Source organism: Blennius ocellaris (genome assembly GCF_963422515.1).
Source record: "Blennius ocellaris genome assembly, chromosome: 3".
In the NCBI taxonomy this organism is placed as follows: domain Eukaryota; kingdom Metazoa; phylum Chordata; class Actinopteri; order Blenniiformes; family Blenniidae; genus Blennius; species Blennius ocellaris.
Window position 1 is genome coordinate 26,104,068 of NC_137652.1, and position 9,226 is coordinate 26,113,293.

The following is a 9,226-nucleotide window of genomic DNA, read 5'->3' on the forward strand; positions in this document are numbered from 1 at the left end:
GAGTGCTGTTACTGCTTACTTATTTAATGAGTAATAGTTACTTTGGTTTAGCTCGTAGAGTTGCAAAAAAAAAAAAAAAAAAAAGCAAAACCTTAACCCTGTGATGCATTATCATGTATTGGACTTGTTTTGTTTTGTGCTGTCTAGGTATGTATGCTGCAGGAGTGTCACTAGAATGAATAAATTGCAATATATCCACGAAGACAAAAGAAAAAACACAAAATATAAATCAGATTTATTCCTAAAAAATCCAACATGGATGAACATCTTTGACAGCAGAATAATAATTTTTTTGTTCCCCCCCCCCCCCCCCCCCCAAGTCTTTACAAATTGGAGCGAATAAATAAACTCCACATTTCTGCTCTTCCTGCAGTAAGTGCAGGTCTTTCGGCGACGTGCAGAAAAACTATTTACTACTGTGGTGCGCGGTAGCAGGAACAGTAGCGGTAACAGTAACAGTAACAGTAACAGTAACAGTAACAGTAACAGTATGTCCACTGTCTCCAAAGACACAGGTCCCAAGCGTTTTGCGTTTTCACTTGAAAACGTTGTGGTATAACACATGAAAGTTAGAATCTTGGAAAGGAACAAGAAATAAAATGTGTAACATGACAATGAATGTGGGCAACTGAAAGTAAAATTAACGTGTGACCTGCATGTATGAACATTTCCTCCCAAATGAACTTCGGTATCTCTGACACAACAATAAAAGTCATATCAACTTCAGTAGATCAATCAATAATATGCATAAACTGCACAGCGGAACATTTCCATGGTTTATACTTCACTGTGTACACCATCGGCCAGGGAATCGGCGTAAAAACAAGGTGGCAGCTGCTGTACAAACTGATAATTATAGCAGTGCTCTTTGAGTGATGTGAATGGAGTACAGGGAACCTGACCTTGAATATCATGTACAGCCAGGGGAAGGAAAAAAGAAAAAAAAAGAAAAGATAAATGGCAATTCTCCGTATCAGCAGCTTAGACAGGAAGGAGGGGAACACAGCCAGTGAGGGCCACACCCTGCTCCCTGACAGCCAACACTAATTCATACGGATGAAAGCGAAAAGAATATAGTGGAACGGGTGAAGACAGACAAGAGACAAACGCTAGCGAACAAACACACGGCAGAGAATATGGCTTCAGGAGACCACATGGGAGATTGAAAGGTGTGGGGCAGCCAGGCACTTACGTAGTTGTGAATTTACGACGGCGTTAAGATGTCATCTGCTAAGGTTAGTGTTCCGTCGCTGACAGCGGCAGTCTGCTGGGGTGATCACAGCTCAATCAGCTCAGGCTCAAGCTGGGTGTCACTGCCGGGGACCGGCCATTTGTTATGGCTCTCCTAATGGATATCCGGGCCACATGACAACTATAAATTACAATTACTCATTCCTCTTTTTGCATTTGCTGCAGTTTTGTAATTCTTTTCTTTTGGTTCATTGCATCCATTGCTTTTACTCAAATAATGTTACTTTTTTTAATTTTTTTTTTATTTCATGTGTTTTCCCCACAATCGAGCCTTTCTCTGATAGTGCCGCCACAGAATACATAGATCAAGGCAACGTGTGCAGATGAAACGGTATTGTGTCTGCAAAAACTGTGTCTCTCTGCAGTCGACTTGCTGGAAGCAGCTCCTGAAAGTGGGTACACGTACAGGTAAATCACATGAGCTCATCACTCCAGGGAGAACAATCCCGCATGCTCATCACAAAACAATAAAGCTCCAGAGTTCAATGTGGAAATATACGTGTGTGTGTTGGTGCGCACGTCAACACGCACACTCACACCAAGACGTCTTTCTTTTAAATGATCAGACTAAAGAATCTCAATGTCAGTGATTTATGGAATGAGCCTCGACACCGGTGTGGAAAGAAAAACACACACACACACACACACACACACACACACACACACACACACACACACACACACACACACACACACACACACACACACACACACACACACACACACACACACACACACACACACACACACACACACACACACACAGGCCTGAGGATAGTTCTGCTCTGTTGCATGTAGGTCTTTAACCCAGTAGTGTGTGAATCATAGTCCAGCAGTCAGGTCAGTTAACCCTCTGCGAGTCTCCCTGAACATCCATTGAGACAAACAGACAGCGTGCTTAAGCTTTACCCTAAATATAGTGTCTTCGTGTCCAGAGGGAGTTCAGGCTAAATAAGAGTTGGCATCCTCTCCCCCTCCCCGCCCCCAACATGTTTTCTTGGCTCAGTTTGTATAAAACAATGTAAAATCATGAGAAACTTCATAGTCGACTTAGAATCAAATTCAGTTTGCGACCTTTCACTCGATACATCCGTGTTTTGATATCTGGAAGAAATTTTAATTGTGGTTTCAATAATTGTTTTAATACGAAAAAGTTCTCAATTATTCTGAAAGTTTAATGCCGTCCTAAGCTCAAGTCTGCAGGGCGGTGCAACATTTTGGACAATTGCAATGCTTCTCCCCTCAAACAGTGGCCCAATTCTCTCGAGTTGACACCCCCTCCGCCCACCAACATATATTATCAGTCACTTTTCTTTTTGAGAGCACATATTTATTGTTCTTTGTTTTGCATATCACACCAAAATATATTCCTCATACTGTGGAAATGTAAATGTTTATGGTACCTGGCAATGAAATCTTTTCTGATTCTTCTGATTAACCAGTAAAAAAAAAAAAAACACAAAAAAAAAACTGTTGAAACTCCAGATAATGGTTAAGCACCTAAATAGGACACAAGTACTTCTCTCAGTATTTGATTGGATGCACCATGATCACATATTTACAGTTTGAACACAATTATTAGGTTTTTACAAATATCGAGAAGTGATATCAATACTAAATAATGCACGTCTTCAGGGGACACTTATCTTTGGATCTTTAGGCTTTACTCTATTTGGAAATAAATGATAGTACGCTGAATCACAGACTGGCTGTCTTCCTGTCGCTGGTCTACAGACGAGGGTAAATGACAGTCAATGCTGCAGGTGGATCAGTCACTGGACATCGTGCATGTGCAAATCCCCAAAGAATCCAGTGATGAACATCAGGACCAATGCATTCCTGAAATGCCGGACTTTAATTCTCGATCATTTCTCCCATCAGAGTGACACAGTTCCCTCTTGGTTTTCAATCGTGTGGCAGCATAAACCATACAGCTTACCACCAGCAAAATATTACAGAAAGTAAAACGGGTTCTTATGAGGAATGAAAGTCTTATGTTTGCTGCATTTTTCTGCTTTAATGCCAGTGAAGTGATTGTAGCACACAGGAAGAGAATGACCTCAGGCGTTTCTGCCAGTAACGGTTATGCCGAAGGAACGAAGCCAAGAGTTGGATGTAAGAGGGCAGGAAAGCCTGAAGGTAAAGTTTTCCCCCAGTTTTCTCTTCGATAAAAACTAAATGCTTTGCTTTACTGTGTCCACAAAGCAGAGGGTGCACGATACAACAAGCATGGCACCACTCATTGTCTGTAGAAGTCTGAACACTGGGTCAGAAACTGAGGATTTTACCTTCAGTTGGTGTCAGTTTACCTGCGAAGTACCCACCATCCTTTTAACTAAAAGGTTAATTCAGTCAGCACTCAGTGGTGAAACTGCACTATTCATTCACAAATACCTGCACTAAAATGTGCACTTAAGATTTTTTGTTTGTTTGTCTATCAATGCAATCAACCAAGGCAACCGAAAAACTACGCTGTGACTCCTGAGTGTGGACTTGACTGCGTCATCCCACACGCAGTCCAGAGGTCTTGCTGAATCAGAATGTCAGTCAGGGTGACAGAGGCGCTCACATTTACATGCAGCCGGGCAAACATCCACACACACACACAGAACTGAGTCACGATTACGTGCCCCCGAAGAGGTATTGTTCACTCTGTCTAGTTGGAAAACATCTCTCCGGAGACATGACCTTAGCTGCTGACAAAGTCTCTGACCTTTGCATCGTATTGTCTGTTAACACATCACAGACTGCTTTGTTGTATAATGGTAGAGTATTAAACGAATGTCTTAAAGCAGCAAACCTCAGGATGAGGTTATAGATATTTTTAAGCAGAAGCCAAGTGGACAAACTGTCAGTTGTTAATGAGGGGAAAAAAAGGTTCCAACAAACGTTGAGTTGTGTGTAGAAATGAAATTAACCATTTTGTTTTGGTGGCCACTGAAAACGCAACTTCTTGGAAATGGCTCCCAAGGCGAAGCTTTTCGAAAACACTGTGGCTCCTTCACCATGTAATACAACAATGTTTTCCTCCTCGAGGAAAAGGCCAAATCAAGCCGGTTGGGGTTGTTGGCGTCTGAGCCAGACAACCTGGGTGAATATTGTCTGACCAAACAACCGACCGACAGAATGACTCATCATCCCAAGAGGTGAGACAACGAAATGAAAAACGGTTCTGGAGTTGACATTCTGTCTGGAAATGCCAATCATGACAAACAGAGTCTGAGAACCGATTTAACTATATATTTATTACTCGGACCTGTCGGCTAAAGTTTGCACGTCGCTATATATGAGCCAGTTGTTTGATTTCGAAACTCATGTCCTTCAAGTGACGAGGCGCCGCGCCGGCGTAAATCAGGAGGGCTACACTGCGAGATCCTTTCCAGTCTTTGCTGACTGAAGTGGAGGCCCCTCCTCCCTCAGTCATTACTGTATAATCGTGGTTTATGTGGAAGACGTAGCAGGCAGGAACTCAGAGGCTGGTCCCAGGGAGCCTGTGATTGATGGTCAGCTCGGAGCGTTCACCTGTGCTGCATTCAAACACGCTGGAAGATGAGCACATCCAGGGCTGCCTGTCTTGACCTTTGCACAGTAATTAAGGGACTGCGCTTGGCAAAAAGAGCTGAGCGCTCACGTCCTGCACCAAGTTGCAGTGCTCCACGGCGATGAGTTTGCCGCACAGGAAGAAAGATTGAATTGCAGCAAGCTCACAAATAATATCAGGAAAGGTAGGAAGGGGTTTGTTTTTTATTACCTGCCTCAAACAATAATCTCATTATGCGGTTATTCCGTTTGGTTGTTGGTAACACAATAAACAAAACATTTCAAGAGCAACTTTTGCTGAGTCCACCCATAAATCACTATTAAGAGTGGCAGAGACTTCATACATATTGTTTTATAGGTTATATTTTCCATAACCGTGGTATAAAAACACATATAACGCATAGAAGCAGTACATACTAAGTGTCAGAAATGCACAAAATATATCCAGCCTGTTGAGTAAATAGGGGCAGGGTAATAGAAGTGCACTTCTCTGGTTTTAAGTCTGTCTTTGTAAGGTGTTTTTTTTTTTTTTTTGTCAGTGTGCTCCCTCTCACACACTTCTATTACCACAAATACTGTTGTCAGTCCCAGAAAGCCAGGAGTCAAATAGACCAAATGGTACAGAGAGGAGGCACAAATACCATTACTGGTATACAACGTATCATTTCTTTGTATATAATTGTCACAGTGTGTCAGTCAGTCCTCAAGTGGTTCATTATCAGTTGTTCCAAAGAAGTGTATGTCAGTCCCACAGCGATCCAATACACTCCCATTGTAAAGCATGTAAGACAAGACAAGACAAGACAGGACAAGACAAGACAAGACAATCCTTCATGTGTCCCACAATGGGTAAATTAGCATTGTTGCAGAAAAACAAGTAAAAATCTCAAGAGTGAACAGGAGCTGCTCTGCAACAGGCTGCCAAACATTTGGATATATATAATTATTCTTTTGTACTGTAAATGCCAACTGAATGCACCTTCTATACAAACAGGCTTTTCCCCTTTGAGACGACAGTGTTAATTACTACAGCACCGCTGCTAAAATACCTATAAGAAGAGAAGTGGAAAGGAAATCGATGAAATTATCTTCAGAGGAAGGTGTTTTTTAATTTGGCTCTGGCAGCTGTGACCCCTTCCCTGCTGCATAAGGCCTAAAGCATCAATGTGGGACATTTGACAAGTAGAACAACAAAAGTGGAAATAAAGTTCACGCTGAAAGAAAATATAAAATGCATTTAAAAAAAACTAAATTCCCTGTGAAGTTCTGTGTCTGTTGAACCGCTCCAAAGAAATTTCACATGAAGTTATTTCGTTATCGTCCACTGGCATGCCAACAGCTCCAGTCTGCTTGGCACCCTGCAGGATGATTGGCACTCGTTCTGGAGGCATGAAATGTCAAAAAAACAGCATTACGATATAACACTTTGGATGGCGTGAAACACCTGTACCTAAAGTGCAAACCGGATTTCTGGAGTGTATTTCTGCCTGCCAGAGAGTAGAAAAGATGTTTCTAAATCCTATTCTGATGAAAGCTTCAAAATGTTTGAGCCCAAAGCTACTCGAGGCTCCAGCCCAATAAATCCACTATTTCCCACCTGCAGACTTCGTCCTTCCACTACATTCCACCTCATTTTTAACCGTTCTTTTGTTTTACTCTAACCGTCGACTAATTACCAGTGTGACCTTTACCTGACCTCTCAGTAATTGCTGAAGGCTCCTCTCATCAAGTCCTTCACAGGTTTCCTCTGAGAGACGTGATTGCTCCAAGAAGCAATGAGTTATTAGCAAAGAAGGTGACTAATGCAGAATGTAGTAATATTTAGCTTTCTCGGATTCACACTTGACAATTTGATTAAATTGAAAGCTTCTGTTTGAACATCAATACATCTGATTTATGGATTGTAGTTTCATAGTGTCAAGTATGGCAAAAGCAAAGTCAAAGTTATTATAACATCAAACAATTTCACCTCTACTGAGGCAGCCCTATCAATGCTGAAACAGCAGAAATGCTGAAAATGATGTCGTTTTCATGTTGGACCACTAGGGGGTGCTGTTGTTTGTTTTGTAATGAAACACACGCAGCAGAGAAAAATACATTACAAACATTTTGGGATAACACGGACATTCATCTGGACAGACGACCAAGTTGGATTGTTATTACCGTGACTGTCAACTCTAAAACTATCAAGTCCCAGGAGAAGATGGACTGGGAGTCATGACACCACTACCATATTTGTTATTGTTCGTCTTCTCGTGTGCGTGCAGACGGACTGTTTACTAAGACCGTGGGTGCGCATGCGCATTATCAGCGTTTCCACCATCAACACGGATCAGGTCATATTTAAGTTCTTAATTTAGTTTCAGGTAAAGCCCATCGACATGAATAATCTGCACCCTTTTAGTTTTAACTGGACGCATAAGAAGTTGCTTGTGGGAGTTGGAGGCGCCGAGTGAAGGCAGTGACGTCATACTTCACTCAGGACGGAGATAAATTACATCAACTACTGTACCACTGACTTCTGTGAGGTTAAACTTTCCTATATGGTTTTGTTTAATCATCCATCACAAATGCAGTAAAAAAGTTTTGCACTGTGTGTCAGAAATCATTTGATTTACTGATTTATTATTTCAGGAATGTACAATTCTACAATTTCCCCTTGTCTCCACACAATAAGTTAATGAAGGTCATATTAGTGAATTGCAAAGAATTTAAAGTGATTTGTTAGATTTGATCCAACACATTTGGAGATATACATTATAGTCTGTCCACTATAAAACTACCAAGCAGGGGAATATAGACTTCTGGGGGAAAACATTGTTCTTATTGTTCCTCTACTGAGCATGTGCAGAACAATTATTCATACCTATATATGCATTCATATGAGACAAGTTTTCCGCCATTTCCATGGAGATGGGATTTGAGCATTTTCAAAAATGAGCATTTTCCGTGGCTCTGAGCACCGTTTTCCTGTCAACTGACACCCAAAATGCAACAAAAGGTTTTTCACCAGAAAACATTGTTGTGCACAAACAAAACTGTATTTTATGTTTTTTAGTTGAAAGCAGTGTCGCAAAAATACACCCTGTACAGTGAGAATGTCCAATAAACTTTTGGCACAAGATGTTAAGACTAACAAACCGGGAAGACACATCCCACTGGGTTATTTTTGTCCAAAAGTGAGCAGAAACTGTATTTACCTTCCCACGCTAACTACTGATCTGAGGGAATGTTGTTGGGATCTCTCTCTTTTCATGTCCGTTGTTTGTGTACATCTGTGTGACTGGGTGGAAAGCTTAACGCGATAGCCAGCCAGCCGGGGCCGTTGACCTTGGAGGACTACCTTCTGGCAACAGATCTGCTTCCTGCATTGATTTTTATTTTCATGGCTGGGTTATTTGGGTTTCTGCCCTCGAGTCGCAGCTCCCGCCAAGGTCAGTTCGGGAGACGAGGAATCTGTTTTTGTCTCCATCAGTTTCGCACTGTAAGTAGATATGATAGTGTCGGCAGGATCAGCCTGTTACTTCTACCTAACGCCTCTCTTTTAGTTTTGAGAAACACTAAATTACCACCTTTTCAATTGCCAATCAGATCATCAATTGGCACAATATTTCCTCAGTTATTTATCTTCATTTTCACTCTTTGTTTTTTGACTATTTTTCTCTCCTGAATTTCAGCAATATATATTAATAAAGAAAAAGCTGTGTTCACCAGTTTTGCTCAAGTTATTGTGAGAATAAATGACAAAAAGCTGCACTTTAGGAAAATATATTGGAAGCAGCAAAGTTTACAAGGCAGTGTTTTTTTTATGATTATGACCCTGTTTTCACGACGGCATTTCACATGACAACACCTCATCCTTTAAAAAAAAAAAAAAGAAAAAAAAGAGCGTGTTTACACTGCAGCATGGGACACAGAAACAATGATGTAGTTAGTATTCCAGGCCATGCGAGGGCGCTGTTGCTTGATTTTATAATGAAATCACACAGACATGTGTGCAAAGAACAATACGCTTCAAACGTGAAGAAAATGGAGAGAACCCGACATCGGCATGGACTGATGACGCATCGAATGCTATCAGGGGTGAGTCTCAACTATAAAACTACTGATATGGACGATAAAACTAGAATACTGACCGAGTTATACCACCGCGGGTCGCCATGTTTGTTTACAAGTGGATGAGAGGGGGGATGGATGCGCATGCGCAGACCAGACTAGTTAAATGGTGCCAAAATAACTTTAACATTTAAACTTTAACATATATTTTGTGTATACGTAATGAAAATGTCTATATTTTCACAAAACCAAAGTGACTACAAACTCAATATAAAGCCACTTTTTATGAAATCTCCCGCTGCAAAATACAGTGAAATGTCGGTTCATCCTGATGTAAAGGTGAATCAAAACTGAGGATATGTTTGATTGAACAACTGAA